This window comes from Pelodiscus sinensis, chromosome 11 (assembly GCF_049634645.1).
Source record: "Pelodiscus sinensis isolate JC-2024 chromosome 11, ASM4963464v1, whole genome shotgun sequence".
NCBI classification, from domain to species: domain Eukaryota; kingdom Metazoa; phylum Chordata; order Testudines; family Trionychidae; genus Pelodiscus; species Pelodiscus sinensis.
Window position 1 is genome coordinate 10,603,711 of NC_134721.1, and position 27,125 is coordinate 10,630,835.

At 49.9% G+C, this 27,125-nt stretch overlaps 1 long non-coding RNA gene across 1 annotated transcript in view; it reads right to left on the minus strand.

The window, feature by feature from the left end:
• LOC142830913 (uncharacterized) overlaps nt 1-11,268 on the minus strand; it is an 89,751-nt gene extending 78,483 nt beyond the window's left edge. Inside the window, exon 1 of the long non-coding RNA XR_012906451.1 lies at nt 11,124-11,268. This is a non-coding gene — a long non-coding RNA (uncharacterized LOC142830913). The remainder of the gene's footprint in view (nt 1-11,123) is intronic.
• Nucleotides 11,269-27,125: the final 15,857 nt, after the last annotated feature.

Sequence of the window (27,125 nt, forward strand, 5' to 3'; positions counted from 1 at the left end):
TAATGAAAACTTTATCAAAAGAGTTGGTTTACCAAAAGCCATCATTTCCTAGTGAAAGGCAGAGGATTTTGCACATGAGCGCATGCACATAAAAACAAAATGATAGTGACTTTCATAAAAAGAGATATTGGTGGAAAACGTCAATAAAGTTGAGAATTTAAAAAAAAACAAAAACACAATATTCCCCTTTTGTGCTAATGAGTTTTTTTCACCTATCTCTAATATATTTGTTCGAGGTCCAGAAGGAAGGGAAAGTAGACCCGTTGAAAGTCTGTAGGTAAAGATAAAAGGTGGTTGCAGAAAGAACAAACAAATCAGGACTGATTTCTTGATAGGGGTCTAGTACAAAAATCACCAAATCAGGGAGATGTGGAGAATGTGGCATTTATAAAACAAACAAATATCCAAAACACAAAAGTCCTGATAGTGTTGGAAGGACTTTATTCAGTCATCCATTGGAAAAATAAAGAATTTACTGGGAAGTATTATTGTCTGGAACATATCAGGGACAAGTTTGTTTTCAAGAAGTGGAAGAAATAACGAGGGGGATTGTCATTTCAGACTTGATGCTAAGCATGGAAGAACTGGTTGTAAATCAGAAGGTGGAAGGCAATCTGGGTGCATGTAGTTATAATCATCAGATCTATCGTTTAATAAGGGATTGTCTTCTCAATGCGGAAGATTGATGCTGCTGCAATCGATCATCTGGAGTTCGATTTAGTGGGTCAAGTAAAGATCCACTAAATTGAACTCAGAGGATGCCTCTGTCTGCATCAGTATTCCTGTTTCTTTGCGAGGAGTAAGGGAAGCCGAGGGGAGTGTTTGCTCCCATCTATCTCTAGCTTTGGGGATGGCATGGAAACTCAAATTGAGGTACATTGACTCCAGCTTTGCAATTAATGTATCTGGAGTGGCATATTTTAATTCAACCTTTCCCTGTAGAGTGGACCTGGCCTAAGAAAAGGGCAGCATAAAAGCAGAAGAATCAGGACAAGCGGACAAACTCAAAGATTTGGCAAGTAGTGTCCCCTGGGAAGAAAACTTAAGGGGTAAAGGATTTTGGGGAGCTTGATGTTTTTCAGAGGACAGCATTAAAGGCTCATTGGCAAACTATCCCAATGTGAAAGAAAGATAGAAAGAATAGTAAGGGTATGTCTACACTACCCCCCTAGTTCAAACTAGAGCGGGTAATGTAGTCACACGGAGTTGCAAATGAAGCCCGGGATTTGAATTTCCCGGGCTTCATTTGCATGAAGCCGGCCGGCGCCATTTTTAAATGCCGGCTAGTTCGGACTCCGTGCTGCGCAGCTACATGCGGCACGGACTAGCTAGTTTGGATTAGGCTTCCTCGTTCCACGAGGAAGTACAGCTAGTTCGGATAGGAAGCCTAATCCGAACTAGCTAGTCTGTGCCACGTGTAGCCGCGCGGCACGGAGTCCGAACTAGCCGGCATTTAAAAATGGCGCCGGCCAGCTTCATGCAAATGAAGCCCAGGAAATTCAAATCCCGGGGTTCATTTGCAACTCCGTATGACTACATTACACCCCCTAGTTCGAACTAGGGGGGTGGTGTAGACATACCTTAAGAGACTAATACGGCTCCATCAGGAGCTTTCTAGTTACCTGAAAGAAATCAAAAGAGGAATCCTACAAAAACATAGAAACATGGGCTAAGTGCTGAGGAATACGAAAAAACCCAGCACAGACATGACATAAAACATGTAGCAACAAAAATCAGGAAAAGCTAAGGCACAAAATGCATTACACGTAGCAAGGGATAGAGAAGGCAATAAAAAGACGTTCTTAAAATACATGGAGAAAGAAAGACAAAGGAAAGTGTATGTCCTCTAGTTAGTAGGAAAGGAGAGCTCAGATCTGATGACATCAAGAGAGCTGAGGTGTTTGAACAAGCAAAATAGGCATTAAACTTTCCTAGAAAGAGAAATGTTAATATACATAGTGTTGAGTATCTAGTCACCAAGGGGGAAGGAATGCAATAAGAATAGGGAAAAAACAAGTTAAAGAACAATTTCACACGTTAGATGTATTTAAGTCAACAGGAATTGATGAAATTCATGATAGCTCATTACACAATAGCTGATACAGAGGCAGCAGCGTGAGGAGAGGGGCCTGCATGTAACCATGAAGTTTAACCAATGAGTCCAGGGTCATTGGTTAACCAGGTACACAGTTACACTATCACATCCCTAGTTGAAAGACTGTACTGAAACTGTAGTTATCAATGGCTTGCTGTCAGATTGGAAGACCATCTTCAGTGAGGTCCCATGGGGTTAGTCTTGGGCCCATACTATTCAATAGCACTTGGATAATGGAATGGAGCAGGCTTATAAAATTTGCAGATGAAACCAAGCCAGAAGGGCATGCAAGAAGGGCTGTCAATTAATTGCAGTTAATGCCTGCAATTAACTGAAAACAACATGAATGCATTAATTTTTAATGCATTAATCGCATGCCTCCCTCCCCACCCGCAGGTATCGGCAGTGAGGGAGCTGACGCCCCAGTCTGGAGCTCTGCGGGCAGCAAGGGAGAGGAGTCTGAAGCCCCATACCACAAGGGGGAAATGAAGCCCCGAGCTTTATGTTTGAAAACACAGAACCCTCCCAAAATATGTAAATAAATGGAATTATAATATACCTTAACAGTGTGATTAAAACTGCAATGAATCACAATTAATCACTTGCCAGCCCTAACTGTAAGCATGTTGGAGGGAAGGATTAGAATTCAAGATTACCTTGACAAATTGGAGAATTAGTCTGAGTTCAACAAGATGTAATTCAATAAAGACACGTTGTGATGGGGTGTCTGCCCCGCCCCGGCCTAGCAAGGGTTAAACTCAGTCCTGGGAGAGGGGTAAGATTATGGAGCCTACAGCTGTGGCAATAGCAGCCAATTAGGGCCTAGCTGGGGCTGTATGAATAGGGGCTCCTGGAGGAGAGGAGAGAGAGACTTTTACTCCAGCTGCAGATCAGGGGGGAAGGGCTGGCTGCCAGGGAAGCTAGAGACTTCCTGCGACAGGGCAGTGCTGGGGAAAAGCAGGCCGAACAGGGGAGCTATGGCCTGGTCTCACTCCCAAGCTGCGGGGCCTGAGTCAAAGCCTGAGGGTACCAGGACTGCAGGGAGGCTGCCAGGGAAGCAGGAGGTCCACGCCCCTTGCCAGTGATGAATGGCCATGTCACACTGCAGTTTGCCCCTGAGGTAAGGGGCTGGATGACGACTGGCAGTGGGTCACTGAGACTAGGTGAGCAAGCGGGTTGGGGTTTCCCTGAGGGGGAGGATCCTGGGGGGGGCACTGTGGCAGGGCAGCACCCAGAGGGGAGGGTGCCATGGTCTGGGAGAGATGTGTGTCTCACTGTAAGGTGGCAGAACCACTAGCACATTAACAGGTGCTAACCAGAGCTAATTCCTACCTGACTGGCAGGAGGCACCACGCAGGCGAGTCACACCATGTTACACACATACAAAGTGCTACGCTTAAGGGACAGGGGAAATCAAATGTGCAGCTGGAAAATGGAGAATAATCAGTTGGATGGTAGTACAGGTTGAACCTCTCTAGTCCAGAACTCTCTGGTCTGGCAACATCTGCCTTGCAGAATGATGTGAGGTAGCCGGATGTCTACTTTTTATGGGTACGCTCAAGTTTCCTGAAGTCCCAGAAAGTTGGTTCACAACCACCAGTCCTGGCTCTCAGCGTTCTGTGCTGTTATTTGGCTTCAATTTACCCCAAGTGTCTTCTCAGAGTCCAGCAAGCAGTGGAAGTGTTGGCGATGCTGCTAGACAATATTGACCTCCTGTGGTTCAGCAAATTCTCTCCTTCAGTCTTGTTCAGGCCCCTACGGTGCTGGACGAGAGAGGTTAGACCTGTACTATTGACAAGTTCTGTGGCTTATAGTAATGACCAATTGAATAGAAGTCTAAATGTGATGCAATTGCAAAGCAGTCTGATACCATTAATAGGAGTGTCTTTTGTAAGACATGGGAGGCCGGGCCTTGCTCCTGGTGGGGGGCAGGAATCAGCCCCAGCCTTCTCCTCTCCAGCCAGTGCTTGGGGGAGGGAGGCTTGGGCAGAATGCAGCTCTTGCCTTTCCCCGGCCAACCGGAGCACACTTACTCAGGGGGATTCTGGAGGGGGGAACATTTGCACCCTTGCAGTCCACACTTACAAAAAAAAAAAGCCCCTTCCCTGGAAATTCCTGCATACGGGCCTGTAACACTATTTTCACAACAAGCATTTCAGTAGGTCCCTCGCGTTTTCATGACACAAGCAGACTAGCAGCAGAGGTTCGGTCCTGTTGTTTAGGAAGGTTGGAGCTCAAGGGCTTTTAAGCCAGCTATGCTGAGGCTCAGCGATCAATAGAAGCAGGTGGCTCTGGTGTCCAGATGGCCTCCTACAACCCTGAATTCTCAGCATGCACAATGAGGTGTGGGCCCTGGGAGCAGATAGCCACTTGGCACAGCATTATCGGTAAGAAGTGGGCGTGCAGCTCACACAGCAGGACATGGGATGCTCAGCCCCATGTAGAATGATCCTCCATTGCTGCAGGGACTATTGAATCTCTTCTATCACCCTTCCCTGCTTCTCTCTTCCGAATTGTGGTCAGGGGCTTTCTGTGCCTCATTGAGGCTGGACACTATAGTAACTTCAGACTCCACTAAGCAACATTGGGGGACTGGACGGACATCACCAGCTCCGGACCAGGGAGCATAAAAGATCTCCCTTGTCACTCCCATCCAAGCAGAGGTGGGTGTTTGGGGGGTTCTAGCTGAGGAGCTGAAGCAGAGGGAAATTCCTGAGGGGCCCAGTGGTGGATTTGGAGAGAGTGGGGCCCTGTGCTCAGCTTCCTTTTTGCCCTACTCCCCCCGGACCCAGCCAAGAAAACGAACATTCCTTCTTCCTGACCCTCCCGTTTTTTATTCTTTATCCTCCTTCTATACGATAAGCCAGAAGGAGTAAATGAAAATCAAGCAAGGGGCCTGGATTGTTTTGTAAACTAACTCTCCCCCCTCCGCCCCCCAGACTGCTTGAAAATTGCTGACGGTCTTGGTGAATGACTTAATGATCTTTCCAAATATTCTTTGGGCCATTAGCTGACTGTTGTACAGTGCTTTGGATAAGGGCGCTTTATTAAAAAATCCATAATCTCCATGGCCACAGAGGACAGATTCAGGCGCCGCAGTGGTCCTGCGCTGGCTGGCCTGGAGAAGTGGGCAGTGACCCACATGTGCTCTGCCTAAAAGTGACAGGGGCACAGTTCCATTGGCCACCTGAGTTCCTCCCCGGCCTCTCCATCCGCCAGCTGCTCTCCCCCTCACCAAGAGGCAGCCGCCACTAACCAGGTGGCAGCCAGCAACCCAAACACAGGCTCGAAGGGCAGGGCTGGCCTTACCATGAGGCAAACTGAGGCAGCCCCCTCGGGTGCTAGACAGTGGGTGGGTGCCACTAGGACCCAAAGAATTGAGACCTTTCAAAGCTTTGGCCCAAGCGAGGCGGCATGGGGGCATCATTTGCGCTCCCCACCTCAGGTGCCAAAATGTTGTGGGCCAGCCCTGTGGAAAGCATCAGAGGAGCACAGGGTAGCCACACAGGCGGTGGCCAGAGAGAAGCGGCGCTTTCCTGCTTCCAAGCGCCGCTTTTCTCTGACCGGCTGTGCAGCTGCACCATGCTCCTCTGAAGCCTTCTAACCCGTGTTCACGCTGCTCACCGCCTGCTGCTGGCTCTCCTGAGGCTGCAGCCTGCAGGTGAACCTCCCTGCTCTCCTGTCCCCCCCCCCCCCACAACAACCCTCTCTGCAGAGGGACTGCCCCCCCCCCCAGAGCAGCCACCCCCACTTTAGACTGCCCAGCCCTGGTTCCTGGGGAGGCCCCCTTGCCAGGGCATGGTATGTTTCATTGTAAATCCACCCAGAGGGGGCTTCATGGTCAAGTGGAATGAGCACGAGATTTGGGTTCCAAAATTCTGGTTCCAGTTCACTGTGGTTTTCTGAAAATCACTGTGTCATCTCCAGCTTTCAGATGGGTACCTATCACAATGGGTTGTCAAGAATTATCCAGTACTTGTCTTTCCAGCACTCTGAACGCCAGCCGTCAGCAGCTAGTAAGGGACCGCTGAAATTCAAAGCAGTTACTTCCAGACACAGATACTGGGAGAATAGCAAGCCTTCAAATCTGGCCCCTTGACACATATTTGGGAGGAGGAGATTTGCACATTAGACCGGTGGGAGGTTGTGCACCCGCATTTCAGATGCAGTGACCCCCATCATTGCATAGACAGTAAAGGGAAAAAAGAAAAAAAAAAAAAAGCAATAGCACTCCATGTCTGCAGCCAGGCTCATACAATATAAATGAGAGCCTGCTGCTGCATGGGGAAGACACCTGTGATTCAGATGCTCCAAAACACACTTAACAGGCAGCGTGAAATCAGGACTGGTTCTCCCAGGAGCCAATCTGAAGCAGGCTGCTCTGAGAGGAGCAACTCTTTCAGAAAGCAGCACATGTCCCTGCCACTCCTGGGAGAGTTGGTATGCGGGAATTCGCTCCCGGGTCGCCACACACGAGTCCTAGTACATCTTCCCCCATATAAACCGAATGATTCCCAAAACAGACAATGGGAAAGTTGATCATTGCAACATGGAAGAACACTGTGGGGTACCAATGCAGCCTTCTGCCCAGCACTGCTTGTCGCTGGGAGGAATTAAACAGATGTGATTAGCAGAAAATTTTGTATCTGCATCCGTATCTGCAGATGCGTCTACTCGTGGACATAGAGCAGATAAGCACGCATTGGCAGGGTTCTAGATACAAAAGTTTCCACATTAACATCCACAAAAACAAGCTGTGGCTATCCACAGTCACATCCTCAGAGATCCGCGGAGTTGCTGGGCTCTACTGATTAGCTCATCTAGTGCAGGAGCCAGATGTGAGAAAAGAAGTGCAAGTCTAAACCTTTCAGGAAGTTTCATGAAAAAGAGATGTCTCATGACCCAGAAGGCTTATGCTATGCAGGGGCCTTGCTCCTTTTGTGTGTGCGCGTGTGTGGGGGGAAGACGGGGGAGATGGTTAATACGTGGCCCTGAAATAAAAAACAAGCCACACACAACAAACAAAACAAGCAAGGTTGGATCTGAGAGGATAGGTATGCATGGATATAAAAGAAATTTAGGGTACGTCTAGACTACATGCCTCTGTCGCCAGAGGCATGTAGATTAGGCTACCAGACATAGGAAAATGAAGCGGCGATTTAAATAATCGCCTCTTCATTTAAATTTACATGGCTGCAGCGCTGAGCCGACAAACAGCTGATCAGCTCATCCCAGGAGGTATACCTGGGTGGTCGACAAATGCCTTTGATGTCGACACCCCGATTAGCTGTTTGTCGGCTCAGCGCGGCAGCCTTGTAAATTTAAATGAAGCGGCAATTATTTAAATCGCCGCTTCATTTTCCTATGTCTGGTAGCCTAATCTACATGCCTCTGTCACCAGAGGCATGTAGTCTAGATGTACCCATAGTCTGTGTGTGCACACCACTCCTAGACAGGGCACCCTGCACTGACCAGGTACATCCACGTCAGATGAATATTTCTCCTCATCAACTTTGAATCACCTCAGATCTGATGGGATTTATCCACGGGATTCAGAACTAGTGTTCCATGTAAGCTGTGTACTTGTGCAGCCACTCAGGAGAGAGCCAAATGTTGCCCAGCTGGTTAGCAGAGCTCCCACAGCTAGGTTTGTGTTTCTATTTGTGGTGCACATTTGCTCATGCTTCGGTGCACATAAAATTATTCCACACATGCGATGGAAAAAACACCCACACAGGGAGGCTATGTCTAGACTGCAAGCCTCTTTTGAAAGTATCTTTTGAAAAAGAGCAGCTAGACTACAGTCAGTACTTTTGAAAAAACAAGCCGCTTTTTCGAGAGAGCACTCAGTCTGGATGCTCTTTTTCGTAAAAGCACAGTTTGCATTACATAACGCCTTTTTTCAAAAGAGCACTTTCGAAAAAAGACCTTATTCCTCATAAAACAAGATTTTCCACGGTCAAAAAACCCTGCCATGTTCTTTCAATTTACTTTCGAAAGAACACGTCAGTAGTTCAGACTCGGGAAGTTTTTTCAAAAAGGCCACTTTCTTCGAAAAAAAACCTCTGTAGTCTAGACACATCTGGAAGGAAAAAGTTAGTAGGAACATTGTTCAGAACCACATTCCTATTATCCATCCATTTGTCTCCCACACTTATACGGTCCTCTCTACCTGCTTCAGTGATGCCCCTACCTCTGTGCTATGCCTAAGAGAGACGTTTCCCATCTGCGCTGGCTACTGGAGTTACATGCTACTAGCAGCATGTATCGTTTTCTGGTCCCCAGGCCAGGAGTCATAAATAAAGGTGCTTTTGCAGCATTTGGTAAAAGTTGCCTCCTTACAGGCAATAGTTTCCATCCCAGATAAGTAGGAAACGATGCGCTGAGTAAGGGCACATACTTTAAGCAGCCCGTTCAACCCGGCTGTAGATCAGCGTGCCTCAAAGACTCTCCAAAGGAACATTACAGGGACAAGAGCTATTGCATCTGTTAATCGGCTCCACTTCCTTTGACAGAAAGTGAAGAGTTTACTTTCACATGCTGTCACCTCTCAATTCACTCTGTTGTTTCTGCAGGGGAACCGGTCATGGGGTCATCGCAGCTCTGTTTCTCCGCCAGGAAGAGCGAACCGAGCAGCAGAGCAACATAGGCCATCCACTCTCCTCTTTCGCTGGGAGTGGCAGGAGGTCAATGTTCAGGGTGACTGCAGGCAGCGACTGCCATCAGATGCGGGGAGGTGGCTACGTTGCACTTGGAGAAATAGAACCAGCAGAATCTTGTTTGGGGAATAAGGCATTTATTGTGAAGGCAGAATTCATTTACTGTCCCTAGCTACTAACATTGTCCACCACACGTACACACAACACACAACATACACAGCTCTATTGATGGGATAGAATTACCAGCCTCAGTTGCTTACGCTAGTCAATGGGTCCAGACCCAAGGAGGGGAACCAGGTCATGTCCATGCACACCCATGCTGCTAGAGAACAATCGTCGAACCAAAAGATCCAATCGTATAGTTTTGCACCATCTTATATGTGTTAGTCCATAGAGTCTGTCCGGTCCCACTGCCCCAGGGCACTGTAGGACCATGCATCATCAGTTAATGGCACATGGGATTTGGAGTGGGGGGGGGGGCAAGGGGGGAGAGATGGGCCTTTTCTTGCTCTCTTGGGTGGTTCATTTTGCAGGGCTTGCTCACATTGTTCTTCGGCCATCAAGGTGATGCTGGCAGCTGGTCACCCAGAAGGGCTGGCTTTGGAACTGATCCCTTTACACACCCACCTCTATGCGAGATTATCTCCTGCACAAACACACCCATAGCCACACCTAGGCTGTCTACATTGGCCCCTATTCCGTAATAGGGATGCTAATGTAGCACTTGGGAATAGGCAAATCCGCGGGGGATTTAAATATCCCCCGCGGGATTTGCATTTTCATTTCCTACTTTCAAGTAGGAATAAGAGATCCTCCGGAAAAGAGCTTATTTTCCGGAGGATCGCATCCAGACTGGCGCTTTTCTCTGGCTTATCTACAAGCCGGAAAAAAGCGGCAGCCATGAAAATGTAAATCCCGCGGGGGATATTTAAATCCCCCGCAGATTTGCCTATTCCCAAGTGCTACATTAGCATCCCTATTATGGGATAGGGGCCAATGTAGACGTAGCCCTAATGTTAAACAGAGTTGAGGCATGACCAAGTTTAAAATGGGGTTTCAGTTACAATACGGGGTTATATAACATCACATTGATAGATATAATGCTTTACAAGGGTGACATCATTCTTCAGCCCTACAGCTAGGAAGAGGAAGAAAGAAGAGAGGAAGAAGTGGAGAATGTAGGTAGCAGGGGCGGGGGGAGGGAATTCCTTACAGAGCAAATAAAGAGGAGACACAGTGTTTCCTGCATTAGGAGGATGATTGCTCTCTCAGAAGAGCATCTACGCAGAATCCTTCCTCACCATCAAGCCTGTCTGTCCCTTTCAGATGGGTTTAGGCCAAAACTAAAGTACTGAATCCAAATACCTTTGCACTTGAGGAGTAAGAGAGACCCTATTTCAACTGGTATGTATGCCTGCATCTGCACTCACCTTTATGATCTCGGGACAGACACCAGAGCGGAAGGAGTGCAGACTCCTGCTTTCTGTTCCCGAGCCACAGATTTCACAAAGCAAGATTTCAACTCCAGATGGCAGAAGGAGTCTCCTGAGAGCAGTTAAGCTGGTGAGAATTTCACTATTTCGGGCTGCAATGTCATGAAAGCGAGCAACCAGCGAAGTGACAGCCAACCTATTATCCTTAACTTGCACTTAACATTAAGCATGAGTAGGCTCTCTGAAAGGAGAAAGGCTACACACATGCTTCATTAAGTACTTTCCTGGGGTAGGGGCCAATTTGCCAATAGTGCTTACTCCAGCTGGCCAGAAGGTCTCTAGCTCTGGGTTCTCTCAGGACTTGGGGCCAGAGTCACAGAAGGCATTTAGACACCTAATTCTCATAGATTTAAGAACTATGGGGAAGGCTGCTAGAGGAAGCCCCAAAGTAAAATTATCTAAACCAGCAGACACCTCTCCTGGGTGGAATTACCCAGCCCACTCAATTAGCCTCATTAACATTAGGACAACAAATGATAGGTACTTCTCCCCACCCCCTTGTTATTTTCCCACTCTTTTCTTCCCCCTCTCCACTCAAGCTCATCTCATCTGAAGAAGTGAGTTTTGCCCATGAAAGCTCATACAATATGTATTTGTTAGTTTCTAAGGGGCCACGGGACTACTCATGGTTTTGAAAGTTACAGACTAACACTGTTACCCCACCAAGACATTTGCACCAAGGAGTGATTGTTGACAATCCCCTGAAAATAAGACAGCCTTAGCTACAGCCCTATTGATGAGAAATGCACACAAAAACTGACTTTGCTTGAGATTTAGTGTGTGCTGTCAAGTTTCATCGTGAAAAATCCTCTACAGCAGAGCCTGAAGTTTAAAATAAAAACCAAAGAAAAGCAGAGACTAAAAGGCCTTACATACCCACCAGTTCTTTAGCTCCTGCTGGTATCCCTAGTTCTCTTTCAGGCAAAGCTGAGCCCAGGGCTTTTCAACTCATCCTTTTTTCAGGCTGAGTTTCCCCTCCTGTGTCTCTCTCCCAGCTAGTTATTTGCTGGGCTTGTACACACCTGCCAACTCACCCTCCTCCACCAATTAGCACTTAATCATCCAATTACCTTAAAAGTACAAACTTTCCCACAGCTGAAGATATACAGCTACTTAAGAAAGAGTTAACCCTTGCTTCCCATTTGCACGGCTGGAGCTGCCCAGGAGATTCTGATGGCATGTTACCCTGTGATTCAGTGGCTAGGGCTCCAATGTAGGAATAAGGAAACAGGGGTTCTAGTTCTTTCCCAGAGGTGCTGCAAGGTTTGGGGCAAGTAACTTCCATCTGCCTCAGTTTCCCCACTTCTAATCTGGGAATAATGATACTCTTTCTTTGTGGAGCATCTGGAGGTCCAAAGTCTCCGAGGGGTTGCCGTGTTAGTCTGTATCCGCAAAAACAAGGAGAAGTCCTGTGGCATCTTAAAGGCTAACAGATTTATTTGGGCATCAGCTTTTGTGGGCAAAAACCACTTTGTCAGATGCAACAGTCTAAATGCGTTAGATTGTCCTGGAGATAAGCCATGACCTTGAAGACTTGGGTCCAGTTTTCAGCTCACCCACAGATCCAATTTTGGGGCCAGTCACTTAATTCACCCTGTCTGTTGTTTTCCCCAAAGAGATTTAATTAGTTGTACTACCAGGCTGTCTACACGACGAGTTTTGCCACAAGAGCCTATGCAAATGCAGTGTGCATTAGCATTTTCTCACGCTTCATTTGCATACTCTCTTCCGATCTGTTTTTGCGCAAGGGGTTTTTGCACAAAAACAAGCAGTGTGGACGTTTTCTTTTTGCGCAAAACCCCCCTTTTGCACAAGATCCTTATACCTAAAAAAAGGAAGCATACCGATCTTGAGGAAAAAGGGGATTTTGCGTCAAAAGGAAACGTCCACACTGCTTGTTTTTGTGCAAAAAACCCTAGCACAAAAACAGATCGGAAGAGAGTATGCAAATGAAGCGTGAGAAAATGCTAATCCGTGCTTCATTTGCATAGGCTTTTGTGGCAAAACCCACAGGCTGTGTCTAGACTGGCCAGTTTTTCCAGAAAATCAGCCGCTTTTCCAGAAAAACTTGCCAGCTGTCTACACTGGCCGCTTGATTTTCCACAAAAGCAGTGACGATCTACTGTGCGAAATCAGCTGCTTTTCTGGAAAAGCTTTGCCACTCCCGTTCGGGCAAAAGTCCTTTTTGCGAAAAACTGTTGCGCAAAAGGGCCAGTGTAGACAACTAGCTAACGCTTTTGCGCAAACGCAGGCTAAATGGAAAAAAGCGGTTTGGACGCCGGGAGACCCTGTAGGAGCCCCAGACTTCCTGGTAACTCGAGCTCTTAAAGAACACGCAGGCTGCTAAACGCACGTGGCAGGAGCGTGCCACAGACCTCTTTGCCCTGAGGTCTGCCACAGCGCCCCTGTCCTGCCCAGCAGCCATCTGAGCCAGCCATGGCAGCTCTGGGCGCTGAGCCACCTGCACTCCCAGCGCAGGAGGCCCCAAGGGGCCGGAAACAACGGGCCCCCTCGTAGTCCCCCAGGGAGCTGGAGACCCTCCTGGACCTGTGGCAGGAGGAGGAGGACCTCCATGATACGAGGTCCCGGAGCTGCAACGCCGACATCTATGGCCGCATGGCCCAGACGCTAGCCCAGCAGGGACATCCGACCTGGAACCTCGAACAGGTCCGGGCTAAGGTCAAGGAGCTGCGCCTGGCTACGTGCGGGCCAGCGAGGACAAGGGGGCAGGACCAGACCCCACTACAGCCGGCTGCATGCCATCCTTGGCCAGCCAGCCCCACAAGCCCCGGACGTGCCCGTGGACACCTGCCAGCGCCCCCCCGTCACCCGGACCACCGAGGCGGGGGAAGGAGACAGCAGTGCGTCGGAGGAGGAGCCCAGCATCGCCACCCAGCAGGCCCCCTCCAGCAGCTCCTCCGAGGCCGGGGAAGGATCCACGGGTAAGTCTTTGCAGTTTGCACTCACAAGGGCGGGGGGTGAGGGGGAGAGCCAGGCGCCCAGAGGGGGAAGGGGGAGAGCATGTCACTCAAGCCATGTGAGCTGCACGCTGTGTAGCATTAGGCAGCAAGCAGCACGTGCAACCACATGCAGCCTGGTGACTGAGCGGCACGTGGCCGCGGCAGGCAGCTGCAGGGCACACCTGGGACCATGCTGCTCACACACATTTCAGCAGGACCAGGGGGAAGGGTGGATGCCAGCTGGAACCAGCCAGGGCCCCAGGGACTCAGCCCAGAGCCCGCACCTCTGCCAAGGGTGCAGCATGGAGAACGGCACACTGTCCCATGCCTGGCTGTGAGGCACAGCCAGCTGCTCTTGGATAAACCACAGCATCACAGCCCTGTGAACGTGGCCCCCACCGAGCCCCTCGCCTGCTCCCAGTGCCTTGGCTGGCTCCCCGAGGGAAGTCCCCACTGCGGCCACACGTGTCCCTGGGCTACGTGTGTGAGGGATAGTGGGAGGGGGAAGGGGGGGAAGCGCTCGGGCTGCCCCTAGGGCCGCCTGAGTTTTGCTGCAAGGATGGGATCCCCCCCCCCCCAGTCACTCTTCTGGTTCCGTCCAGGAGATATCCCACACGATGGGGATCTGAGAGCCCAGACCACCTCTGCCAGATGTGCTCCCAGGCACTGTGTGGGGATGCATCTCGCTCCGTCAGACATCAGTGATTAGCCCAAAGCCTCACAGTCTCCACCGGCAGGGAGTTCCACAGGTTAACGTAACACAAGTGCCCTCCCGCCCTCCACGGGGCCAGGATACAGACCGGTGGTTACAATACATGGAGGAGGACCCTACTCCAGGGGTGGTCCTCCTCACAAACATACAACACAGGGGGCAGGGGGGAGAACTGAGTGGGCCCAAGCCACACAACTGTGGGGTCACCTGGGATCAGGGGTGGAGGGCATGAGGTGTGGGGACAGAGGCTGGCCTGCCTGACTGACCCATCCTTTCTTCTCTTCCCTGCAGCAGGACCAAGCACAAGCCGGGGACCCTCCAGTCCTGTAGCAGTGGCACCCTCAGCTGCCCAACCACACAGGCACAGGCTCCACCACCGGGACCAGCTCCTTCGCCAGCACGTGCAGGCCATCGAGCGAATCGAGGCCTTGATTCGTGAGCACGTCCGGGGGACCTGCAGTGGCGCCAAGAGGCCTGGGCCGCCTTCCAGGCAAAGTGCACGCGCATGGCTGACTCCATCGCCACCCTCACTGCGCACATAGCGCATGCCATCCATTCTGGCATGGCCTTACCCCATGCCCCCGCCATCCCTCCCCTAGCACTGCCCATGCCCCCTGCTCCTGTCGCCTCTGCAATACGCCCTGCTCCTGCCCACCTCCCCGTGCAGCCTGCCCCGATGCGGCCTGCCTCACATGTCCAGGGCCGCCCCCTCAGGAGTGCTCACAGGGGCCACCCCTCCCAGGAGTAGCTCCTCCCCCTCCCCGTCCCAGTTGAAGGTCTCCTCCTCCTCCCCCTCCCCCTTGTAAATAAAAACAGACATTTTTCAGTTGGGAACAAAACTGTGTTGGTTATTGTGTTACTCGAGGTAACTGTAATAAATGATTTGAGATGCCAATTAGCCAACTAAATTTAAGAGGATTACAAAATGCGGACACCAAATTCTGTATCTATCACCGGTGGTCCCTTTAAGTGGTCATTGGTTTGTGGCGCATAAATAAATACTGACACTTTTAAGTAAAATTTAAACCACAACTATATTAACATAGATAACAAACAAGCAAGAAAGGTTAAAAGATGCACACAAAAGAATATGTAACATAGTCTAGATGCAGGGGACGATTGTAGTGTTGCTGGCAACCTCAATCCTTTGGTCCTTCCAGGCCTTGGGAGAGGAACAGCCAGGAAATCCCTCAATGGAAGACGACGGCGAAGCTGGCAACCTCAATCCTTTGGTCCTTCCAGGCCCCGGAAGAGGAACAGCCTGGAGATCCCTCGAAGACGACTGGAATCGGGTACGCTGACTCGAGCCTTCCACACGAACCACGAATCCTCTTCCCTGTTCTTCGGGACAGCTTGGACAGGCGATGGTGGCCTAAACCCTAGCCTAAACTAAAAAGAAAAACCCTAACTACGTCCGACGCACCCGACGAACATTCACGATGATGGCTGCTGTGCTTGGAACCGACGCTTTACAATTGGGGGAAGATAAGAGGAGGGGGGGAGGGGAGAGGATGGGAGGGAGTTGTATGGGGAGACCCAGGCGACCCTACTATGGGGCTTGTGCGAACATGTCCATCAGGGCCTCTCTGATGCACACCGCATCCTGGTGCTCCTGGCGGTCGGCAGCTGTGTGGGGCTGTTCCAACGTCTGTGCCTCGGCTGCCATCCATGCAGGGAGGAAGGCCTCCCCACTCCGCTCCACAATGTTGTGGAGCACGCAGCATGCGGCCAGGACCTCCATTGCATTCCACTCACCCATCTCGAGACGGGTGAGCAAACAACGGAAGCGGGCTTTTAAGCGGCCGAAGTCGAGCTCCACCTAATTTCGGGCCCAGTTGAGGAGGTCGTTGAACTGGGCCCGGTTCTGGTCTGGCCGCCCCGTGTAGGGCCGCATTAGCCAGGGCAGCAGAGGGTAGGCCGCGTCCCCAATGACTCAGATGGGCATAGGCACATCCCCGACAGTCAATTCCTGCCGGGGGAAGTAGGTGCCCGCCTCCAGCCTGCGAAAGAGTCCGGAGTTGCGGAGGATGTGGGCTTTGTGTGCCCTACTGGACCAGCCTGTGTAGACGTCCAGGAAGCGGCCCCGGTGGTCCACAAGGGCCTGGAGAACAATCGAGCAGTACCCCTTCCTGTTCGTGAAATGGGCTGCTCGATGCTCCGGGGCCCGGACGGGGATGTGGGTTGCGTCCAGGGCTCCCCCGCAGTTGGGGAACCCGAGGGCAGTGAAGCCGGCCAGCGTAGTATCCACGTCGTGCAGGCGGATGCCTCTCGGTAGCAGGACATAATTGATGGTGTGGACAACCTGCAGAAGGGTGCAGAGAAACACAGGGGAACACATCACATAAGGCAGGGGTGAGTGTGCGCTTCCTTGTGCCCCCCCCCGATTCCCTCTGTCCTCACGCATGCGCGCGCACACACACACACACACACACCAGGGCCCCCTCACCCCACAGCCCCCCCACTACTACCAGCAGGCCTGTGCAAGGGAGGGATGGCCCAAACTCCTGGGTGACCCAGCCTGGAGTCTTGGCTGCCCCTGGGCATGGAGTGCAGCACCCTCCCCGCACCCCACACCTCCTGGGACTTACCTCCATCATGACGACACTGATGGTGAATCTTCCCACCCCGAATTGCTGTGCCACCAAGCGGTAGCTGTCTGGGGTGGCCAGCTTCCACAGCGCGATGGCGACCCTCTTGTTGACGGGGATGGGTACATGCAGCCGGGTGGTGACTCTCTCTAGCGCGGGGGTGAGCCAGGCGCACAGCTCCAGGAAGGTCCGCTTTCGCATGCGGAAATTTCGGAGCCATTGCTGGTCGTCCCATTGCCCAAGGACCAGCCGGTCCCACCAGTCCGTACTGGTGTCCAGTCTCCAGAGTGGCCTCTCCACGGTGGGGTGCTGATGCCACAGGGACACCATGGCCTCCATGGTGAGGGAGTCGAAGGCGATCTGCACCTTCTGGTCCTGAAAGACGAGGGCACCAGCCTGGAGCACCAGCTGCAGGCACTCGAAAATGGCCGACGGGGGCCAGAGCAGGCACATGGCCACCCCTGGCTCCATGGCAGACAGAGCAGGGCACAAGAAAGCAAAATCAGGAAAAGCAGTAGGGGGCAAAAGGGTGGGGTCCCCAAAAGTCAGAGGGCAACCACCAAACCTGCCATGGCTGTCAGTCCCTGCCAGAGGTCCTAACGCATGGAGCAGAAGACAAACGGCTGTCCGGCGAGACCCCTTTCAGCACGTGTCTGTACGGAGCTCCAGCCCCGCCCCCGGAAAGGTCTGGTGGCCTTTTGCCCTCTTCAAAATGGTTCCGGGCTTCTGCTTTTGCGCAAAAGCACGCCGCCAATCTAGACGCGCTTTTCCGCAAAAGCGCATCGTTATAACGATAACTCCGGGACCAATCTAGATGCTCTTTTCCGGAAATATTTTTAATGGAAAACCTTTTCCATTAAAAGTATTTCCGGAAAATCATGCCAGTCTAGACGCAGCCACAGTGTAGATGTAGCCCCACAGAGCCTAGGATTCCTAGATATGGGCGAAACCCCTTTAGTGCTAGGCGCTGTACAAATAAGGACAATCCTTTCCCCAGAGAGGTTACACTCTAATATTTCCCAACCTGATTGGGGTGTTGGGAGGACAAAATCCATTGATTTTGTAGCATTCCTAGTAACGGGGGCTAAATAAGTACTTAGATATAAGAGGTAAGAATTATCTTATCACCTGCTTTAAACATACTTCAGTCTTTAACCACTGTCCCTATACTGTGGTGAGTAATGAATACTGAGCGCTACCATTTATCATTAATTATGTTCATTTTTACAGTTCCTGGACTGGAGAGCTGCTATAACTGGCTGACATTTCTTTTCCATTTACTAAAATGTAATAATTTGACATAACGATCATTGGTGAGGTTGGTTGGAAAACAGCAAGAACAATTTAATTTTCACAAACACTGGAAATCCAAAGTTTGTGAAAATGTGAGCAATATTTCCCATAGCTCTACTGGCTGGGTGCATTTGTGTGTTGTTTACTGATTGTCTTCAATTACCTATGTGTAGATAAAGTTATCATCTACTCACTGACATATGCTCAATATAGAGAGGCATGCAAAGGAACAGCCATAGTCTAACCTTCCTTCCACCTACTTTAGTTCTTTTCTGCACTTTTCAGAATGCTGGGTTTGCACCCCGCACCAGCAGATCCTCCTGTACCACCCCCAGCCCTGCCACTAGTGGGGCTGTGTGACCCCTAATAGGAGATGGCGGGGGTAGGGTTGAGGATGGTACTGCTGCTCTGCCAGCATGTGATGCTAACTCCCGGGTGCGATAGGACCATGCTCCTCTTTGTTAGCTACAGCTTCTCTTGGGAGCAGTGCCCTGCAGATCCCAGGCAGATATCCACAAATATCTACATCTGCGGATAAACATTTGTATCTGCACAGGCTCTGAAAATCTCTTGATTAGCCTGAAGGCTACATCTGAGAGTTGGCCTTTCTGGTGTCATGCTCAACGGTCACCATCCTACACTTCTCTAAAACTACCTGTGAAAAAAATATCTAAAGGCAGGAAAGAAAAGGGGGTGGGGAAAGAAACTCGAGTTGAACACAGGACCAGGAACTGATTATTCCTAGCCCTAATGTTGTGACCTTGCCTCGGTTTCCCCATTTGTAGAATGAGGGTAATATTTATTCATCTCCCTCCCAGGGAGGTTATGAGGACACTAGTTTGCCATCTTCTCGAAGGCTAATGGTACTGCATCATTTCTCTTGGGAGAATTTAATTTCTTGGTTCATAGCCCATCAATTTTAGAGTCATGTGAGACTGGTAGGCGCTGCCGATTGTCAATCAATAAAGAGCTATTTGGAGTCTTTCCTCGATTGTTTCTCCCTTCTGGCAGTTTTGGAACTATTACCTATATCTCTATCTTCCCATCATTTGGAGTTGGCAGCACACACGGCCTTCACTAAGGGAACAGAATGTTCAATACATGAACTTCATATGAGCACATCCGAGTTGTCATCTGACCTCGTTGCGTATAAGTGTTCTGGGTTAATGGTGACTATTGTAGGCATCATTGTTGATTTATTATTTATTTTATTTAAATAATTTATTTAATGTGGGTTGCCAAAAGGCACTTGAGAATGGTGCATTAAAAAAAAAATCATTAATTGACCCCAGCTGCAAGCTCCAGCTGGGCACAGATGGAAACAGAGGAAGTTCAGTGCGGTCAGCAATAAACTGACCCATCAAGGAGGATTTACATAAGGTCTACAGTAAAAGGGGACGTCAAAGTGAGATATGTGATTCCAGCTATGTTAATTATGCTGGAGTCCATGTACCTTGTTTCCTGTTTCCCAACTGTCCCTACCATGGGAGGCCAATGGGAGCAAATACTCCCATCGTCTTCCCTTACTCCTCGTATAAGCAGGAGTACTGGCAGCTGGCAGGGATGCCCTCTGAGTTTAATTTAGTGAGTCTTAACTAGACTCACTGAATCAAACTCCAGAAGATCAATTGTGGCAGCGTCGATCTTCCACGGACTGAAGATGTGGCCTGAGATGTTCTGGGAGCTGACATTAATTTAAAGAGGGAGGGCAACATTTGAGGCGGCTCTTCCACAGAGTATACCCTGGGATGTTGAACAAGAACAGTCCATCCGATTTGAGGCACAAGATCATCCTGCTTGTTTGATTTATTCTTCCTAGAGTCCTTTTCAATTGGGAAAACTGAATCAGCCGAGGTGTCACAGTGGGAACGTGCACTGTAAATTTCCCATCACTTCCTGATTTACAGAGGTGACACAGAGTATCCCAGGAGATGTGAATGGTATGTGCCAAAAGGGTAGTTTGAGGTAGGAGGCTCACTTGGAATGAGCACTCAAAGATGTGGGTATTTTCAGAAATTTTCCAGGCTCTCCCATAATGGTTTCTTCAATAGCTGACAGATCTTCATTTCTTTTTGACAAGCGGCCCTAGGTGCTGAGTTTAATTATCATAAGGGGAAACCACAAGTCTATTCTTCCACCTCTGAAGAGATCACATTTCATAGCCCGGAGGTTCAAGGTTCTCTTCTTCCGCACCAAGTGTCTACTGTTCATAGAAAAAGTCTCAGAGGAGTAGCTGTGTTAGTCTGTAACTTTAAAACAACATTTAGTCCTGTCACACTTTAGGGCATCTCTACACTAGGGCTACGTCTACATTGGCCCCTTTTCCGGAAGGGGCATGTTAATTTCACGAGTCGTAATAGGGAAATCCGCGGGGGATTTAAATATTTAAATATCCCCCGCGGCATTTAAATAAAAATGTCCGCCGCTTTTTTCCGGCTTTTAGAAACGCCGGAAAAGAGCGTCTACACTGGCCCCGATCCTCCGGAAAAAGCGCCCTTTTCCGGAGGATCTTATTCCTACTTCAAAGGAACTTTGAAGGGCTCTTTTTCCGGAGGATCGGGGCCAGTGTAGACGCTCTTTTCCGGCGTTTCTAAAAGCCGGAAAAAAGCGGCGGACATTTTTATTTAAATGCCGCGGCGGATATTTAAATATTTAAATCCCCCGCGGATTTCCCTATTACGACTCGTGAAATTAACATGCCCCTTCCGGAAAAGGGGCCAATGTAGACGTAGCCTAGGAAACCATTTTGAAATAACTAATTTCAAAAAAATAACTCCCGAAAGAACAAAATCGAACCAGTGTGTCCTCACCATGGGGGAGCCTCGAAATTAGTCTGAGGCAGGCTCCGTTATTGTGAACGTGTGACCTCGACGTAGAACCCCAGGAAACACTGTGGAGTAATTACTTCGGATTCCTCTGGGGAGTAGTTCCTTTGAAATAGCAGCAGCAGAGCATCCACACTACTGCTATTTTGAAACAAGAGTTATTGCCCAAGGAAAGCAGGAGTACAGATTTTGAAATAAGCAGTCCATTATTTTGAAACAATGGGCTTGGGAGTGTGGACACTCCGCTTATTACAGTAAAACTCCGATAGTCCAGCATCCAATTGTTCGGCACTTCCGATACTCCGGCATCAAAATGCCAAGCGCTCCTGACCAGCTGATTAAAAAGCCTGCAGCTCAGCACACATGCTGGCTGTGACCAGACGGAGCATAAGGTTGGGGGGTTGGGGGGAGGGGACAGTGAGATCGTGTTACAATATGGAGAAGAGCGTTTTGCTTCAGCGATGGGGAAAGGGAGGGGGGGAGGAGGATCAGGTTACAGCACAGAGGAGACCAAAGAGGGAAGGGCAGGGGAGAGGGAGGCAGATTGTGTCCCGGCCAGCTGTTAAGCCGTGCAGCTGTACCAGAGCCTCCCGATTCTCCGGCAAATCTGATAATCTGGCACCACCTAGGTCCAAAAGGTGCTGGATTATCGGAAGTCTACTGTATTTTGAAATAAGGGGGGTTGTTTCAAAATAACTCCCTAGTGAGATCAGGGCTTAGAGAGTAACAAATATATATATATAGTATCATGAGCGTTTGTGGGTAAAACCCACTTCCTCAGAGGTATATAAAATCATGAGTGGTTTGGAGAGGGCAAATAAAGCAAAGTTATTTATTAGTTCCTTAAATAGAAGAACTAGAGGACACCAAATGAAATTAATGGGGAGCAGGTTTAAAACTAATAAAAGAAAGTTCTTCTTCACACAGTGTGGAAAAATCCCTGTAATATTATATTTTGTATTAAGATCTTGTCCTTTTAGATCTATCTTCGAGAAGTGTTCTTATAGAATCTCCGTAACATTTATCCTGTAACTTTGTATTAAGATATCTAGATCTTGTAAGAAAAAAAATGTCTTTTGAGCTCTCCCCTTTCCTTGATTGCCCTGTTGAAATGAATGAGGTGTGAATGGAGAATGAAAGGGGAGCACCTTCAGCAGCAGTTGCAAAGGTGGAGAAGGTCTGGGAGCCAGATCCAAGACAATACCTGCAACGTGAGCTCATTAAGAAGACTGGACATAGAGACGCCTTGGGAGTCAAGCAGCAAGTGCCTGCCCTTGGAAGAACTCTCTTTGAAGCAGCACTAAGAAAGGCCAGTTGATGACTAATTGGCTGCATGAGAGGGATAAATAGGAGGCATCTTGCAGAGGGACCCCAGGTTTTCGTCTTGTCAACATGGGAGCATCGATCCGGATCGGCAAAAGCCCAGCTCCACCCCCTCCCCCATCTAACTCACCTGGCCAGTGAAGTTAGGGGGAGCAACTTTTGGTAACAACAAGACGGAGTGTGCTTGTGTGTGTGTGAGAGTGCATGAGTGCAATGTGTCATATGCATATGATAAGTATTGATTATTCTATGTGTGATCAATAAATGTGGCATGTTGCCTTATCCCTCTGGAAAAGATCCCGAGTACTTCTTTTAAGTACAACACAGCGTGTAGTCAACCTGTGGAACTCCTTGCCAGAGGAGGTGGTAAAGGCTAGGACTATAACAGATTTTAAAGAGAAGCTAGATAATTTCATGGAGGTTATGTCCATAAAAGGATATTAGCGAGGGGATAAAATGGTGTCCTTGGCCTTTGTTTGTCAGAGGCTGGAGAGGGATGGCAGGAGACAAATCGCTTGATCATTGTCTTCGGTCCACCCTCTCTGGGGCACCTGGTGCTGGCCACTGTCGGCAGACAGGATACTGGGCTAGAAGGACCTTTGGTCTGACCCAGTACGGCCGTTCTTATGTTCTAACAGCGTGGCACTCCCTGCTTCTCCCTGTCCCCTCCTCCCTCCCTCCCCCATATACTCCTCTCGGCCAGCAGAAGTTAGCAGGTGAGGGCTCCATGCTGTGAGGGGGGATTAGTGGGGAAGCCCCATGCCCCCAGCAGAAGCTGCACACGGGGAGGGAAGGGAAGCTGCAGGCCCCCAGCAAAAGCCATGCATGGGAGGGTGGGGAGAATGCCCCACACCCCTCGCAGAAGCTGAGGGGAGTGGTGGTGAAGCCCCAGACCCCAAAAGAAGCTGTGCATGGTGGGGGTGGGGTGGGAGGAAGCTGCATATCCCTGGCAGAAGCTGCGCATGGCAGGGAGGGAAGCCCCGAGCCCCTGACAGAAGCCATGCCTGGAGATGGGAAGCCCAGCCCCCTGGCAGAAGCCACAGGGAGGGTAGCCCCAATCCCTGACAGATGCTGCACGGTGAGGGGGGGATTAGTTGTGCAGGCCCCAGTAAGATCAGCACCCCACTGGGCTCAGCACAGCCTTTCCCCAAGGAGCACACAGTCTGAATACTTAAGACAGACAAAGCTTGGGAGGGGAAACAGAAGCGCAGATGGGGAAGTGAGTTACCAAAGCGCATGCATCAGCTCAGTAGCAGAGCTGGGGTTAGCACCCAGGTGTCCTCGGCTGCTGATGCAGGCAGCCACAGGCCACGCTACCTCCTATCCATCCCAGCCTTCCCCTTGTGTGCCGCTAGCATTGCCGGTCGGCGCAGTCAGGCGGGTTCTCCGGCTCAAAACTAGCCTCGGACCTTTGTTGCAGCCTGCAAGTTTCCCACCGGCCTTCTGTGCCCTCTTCCGCAGCATTTCACTTGCGATGCTGCAGCACACAGTGCCTGAGTGTGTCCATTCAAATTTCCTGGTGGTGGCTCCTTCAATGAGTCGTAACCAGAGCTGTGAAAAGCTGCCTGCTCCAGTTCAGACTGGCTTCTACACGCTGTTTTCAGTCGCTTGCTGTTCCTGTGGCTTCAGGGCCTCTGGAGTTTACCTTTCTAGGCCAAATTCAAAGGACTAAATCAGGGGGGAAAGGAGAACCTCTTTCCTGCTTCTTTGGATCCAGCACACCCGTTATCTCCTCCACTAGCCCCTGGCACTTCTGTGGTCAGCTTCCCATCACACCAGTGAGCCTGGGCAGGGGCTCCAAGGGAGCATTTGGGTCTAAGACTGGCAGAAAGTGGTGCCCGGGGAATGGAAAAGCAGCTTCCGGACCTGTAGGGGTCTCAAAGGAAGGGAGCTGAGGATTTGTACTATGTGAGAGAGGACCCATTTAATTGGAAAAGGCCGGGGTGGGATTTAGCTGGGATTCAAAATGCTTCACACGTTCTTAATATTCAGGTTGGGTAAGAAGCCCCTTCTCCTGGACAGCTCTAGGGGACTGTTGGCCTGCTAGCACCCATTGACAATTGGGAGCTAAAATCTCCCGCTCTGCCGGGGGCTTCAGCCGGTTAATTAAGCCTGTGCCTAGGGTTACCAGATGGTTTCAAAAAAATACTGGACGCACTTGATCTTAGATGGGGGCTGGGAGGGGAGCAGGGCTGTCTGGGAGGAAGTCGGGAGGAGCGGGGCTGGCCGGGGGAGATCGGGGAGCGGGAAGTGGCCGGCGGGGAAGTAGGGCTGGACGGGAGGGAGTTGGGAGGAGAGGGACTGGCCGGGGCGAGGAGCGGGGGAGGGGATGGGAGGGAGGGACCGGCTGGTGGGGAGCGGGGCCGGCCTGGGCACATGCAGATCCCGGGGTGCTGCCTGTCCTGCGCACGGTCCCAGCGGGGTGCACAGGCAAGTCTGGCCCCGGGGATTTCATCCACCCAGGCCCTGCCCCCCTCCTCTCTACTGCGTAATTGCGTATTGCCTGGCTAGTAGACATGCTGACACAGAGTGAGCATGTCTACCAGCCAGGCAGTACACAACTACATACTGATACTCATGATAATAATAAAACTTACTTAATTAGAAAATACCAGACATTTCTATGTCCGGTATTTTCTTAATGTGTTTCCCCGACAGAAAGCTCAAATACCGGACTCTCCGGTTCAAAATCGGACACCTGGCAACCCTACCTGTGCCTAACTAAATGTGTGAAGTGTCATCCTTACCCTATGCAGAATATGCAGTTGTATATGGTACCTGAGGATTTCGGGCACCACTGGGTCTTAATAGCCACCTATGCCTGTTCTGTGGCTCTTCTTCCTCCGGAGAGGATCTAGTTAAATTAAAAGTGAAAAAGCCTGCCAGAGCTATTAGTAAAACACTGAACATGTGTAAGAGCCATTCAAGTGGTAATGAAGCTATTTAACAGGCACTTGGAATGCTCAGGTATAGACTGTCAGTCTCTGGACCTTAGCTTAAAATTTGCTTTAAAATACTTCATTAGTGTGCTGCTGAAGACTATAAAAATCACATCTCTAAAAATGTCCTCTTCCCTCCCCCCACACCTGGCTGACATCGGTCACAAGGCACCAGTTTAATAATACTGCATAAGGTCCCAGAAATGCTAAGGGTGTCCCTGTGTGCAGATATGTGGGATCATAAGATTAAAATTAGGCTTGCCCATAGCTACTTTGCTGAACTAGGTCTGGAAGAGAGGAAGGCCAGAGGATTCTGGGTACTGCTCACTCGATTATTTTCAGCAGGTGCCCAAGAAGTGGATGGAAGATGACGTTCAATGTACACCAGGCACTCTGTGTGAGCAAAGCACAATTGCTGATTGCTTTTTCACGCGGGGACCAGGCTGAACACAGGGTAGTCAAAGCCCAGGAAGACTGATTTATCTGGTCCATGAATGCTGGGCCTGGAAGGAGGAATGAGGTTAAATGGCATCCAAAGCCAAGCAGCACTGTTCACAGGAAAGCTGCTGCTCTTTCACTGTGCGACGTGTTCAGCTGGACACAAGAAAGCTTCAGAAGAAGAGGAACTGATGAGGCTACCCCTTGGCAATGAGAGTATAGATGGTGCGTTGGAAGCGGTTTCTGATACTTTGCCATTGGGTAACAGCGTAGACTGAAAAATGTAAGTGTGGCATGGTCCTGACAAGCCTGGAAACGGCTGGGCACTTGTGCCATGTATAATATCTGCTTCAGACTGCCCCATGCATTCAGTGCCATGCAGATTTTCCCATGCAACTTAGCCATTAGGGTATGTCTACACTTTCACCCTCTTTCGAGAGAGGGATACAAATGAAGACACTTTGCCATTGGGTCTAATGCTTAGTCCCCACGGGTATGTCTACACTTGCACCCTCTTCATTTGCATATTCGCATTATGGCGCTGTTTCGAAATAACAGACGCTGTTAAGATGCGGTTATTTCGAGAGAAAACCCTTCTCTTGAAATAACCCTTATTCCTCATACAATGAGGTTTACCAGTTATTTCGAGAGAAGGGTTTTCTCTCGAAATAACTGCATCTTAACAGCATCTGTTATTTCAAAATAGTGCTATTTCGAAATAGTGCCATATGTGAATATGCAAATGAAGCATGGGATATTTAAATCCTGGCTTCATTTGCAATTTCAAATGTCTTCATTTGCATCCCTGAAAAGAGGGTGCAAGTGTAGACATACCCGTGGGGACTAAGCATTAGACCCAATGGCAAAGTGTCTTCATTTGTATCCCTCTCTCGAAAGAGGGTGAAAGTGTAGACATACCCTAATGGCTAAGTTGCATGGGAAAATCTGCATGGCACTGAATGCATGGGGCAGTCTGAAGCAGATATTATACATGGCACAAGTGCCCAGCCGTTTCCAGGCTTGTCAGGACCATGCCACACTTACATTTTTCAGTCTACGCTGTTCATTACAATTGTTTGGAAATTTCAAGCGGCGGGGCCGAGTTCGAACTCAGCGAGCTGGAGTGACAGAGTTCCTAGCAGTGGGAACTCCAAAGACACGGAGTCTACTAGTAATGTGTACCACACAGCAGCACAGTTGATGGAATGGAGTCATCACCTCCAATATGCTCCAGCGCCTGTCTGCAGAGTTGCTTGGCTCTTAGCAAAGGGACAGTAATGGTCCTGCACAAGCATTTTGCAGGGTTCCTTAAATGTTCTGCAAAATACTCCTCGTCTTTTACTTCTGACCATGGATTCTGGCAGCGCCTGGAACAAACGGGCGCATGGAACATTTTTACAAAGAGCAAAACTGTTTGACTCCATTCCCCTCGCCTTGACACTGGAGCTGCCCTCTTTACAGCATCTCTCTCAAACTCTTCAGGCTCTCAGGTAAGCAGCCGGGTGCTTCCTGCCTTCCTAAGCATACAAGGAAGCATGATCAAATCGGCCAGAGCCCTATTGTGTTTCCAGCCACAAGCAAATGACTCTTAGGGGGAAGGGAAACAACTACTGGACAGATGCAAAGTCAAACCTGCTTGAGAGAGCAGAGGGGGTGTGAGCCCCCCGCTAGCACAGCTCGGAAAGCAACACGGCTGTGGTCGCTGCACGCAGGCAGGGGTCTCCCAAACGTGAAAATGCAGCACACAGAAAGCAAAGGCAAAATGGTTGCACGGTGACAGAGGCCACAACCCCCAAGCAG